A 428-nucleotide genomic window follows, 5' to 3' on the forward strand; every position below is an offset into this window, starting at 1 on the left:
GGTTGGCGAGCACCGTGGTTGGCCGAGACGGTAGGGGGAGCGAGCGGGGCACTGGCCCAGTCGCGGCGCGGAGGCCGCGGCCGTGAGCGCGTGCGTGGGCGGGGCGAAGCAGCGCGAGGCCGGTGGCCATCGAGGACGACACCAGGGCCTCGGCGCGGATGGCGGGCACGGTCGGAATCGGCGACGGGAGCAGAGGGGGAGAAGAGAGGGGCGATGCTCACGGCGCGGAGTAGAGGTTCGGGGCAGTGGGCTCGGGGGAGGTCGAGGAGGACCGGCGAGGAGGAGGGCGAGGAGGCGTTCGGCGGCAACGTGGTCCCGGCGAGGTGGAAGACGGGGACGGCGAGGTCTGGCGACGGGCAGCGGCGGGACAGCGCGCGTCCACGGCGTCCGGCGAGGAGGGGGGGTGAGGACGAGCGGCGGTGGTCGGG

The sequence above is a fragment of the Triticum aestivum genome, chromosome 2B (assembly GCF_018294505.1).
Source record: "Triticum aestivum cultivar Chinese Spring chromosome 2B, IWGSC CS RefSeq v2.1, whole genome shotgun sequence".
NCBI lineage: Eukaryota > Viridiplantae > Streptophyta > Magnoliopsida > Poales > Poaceae > Triticum > Triticum aestivum.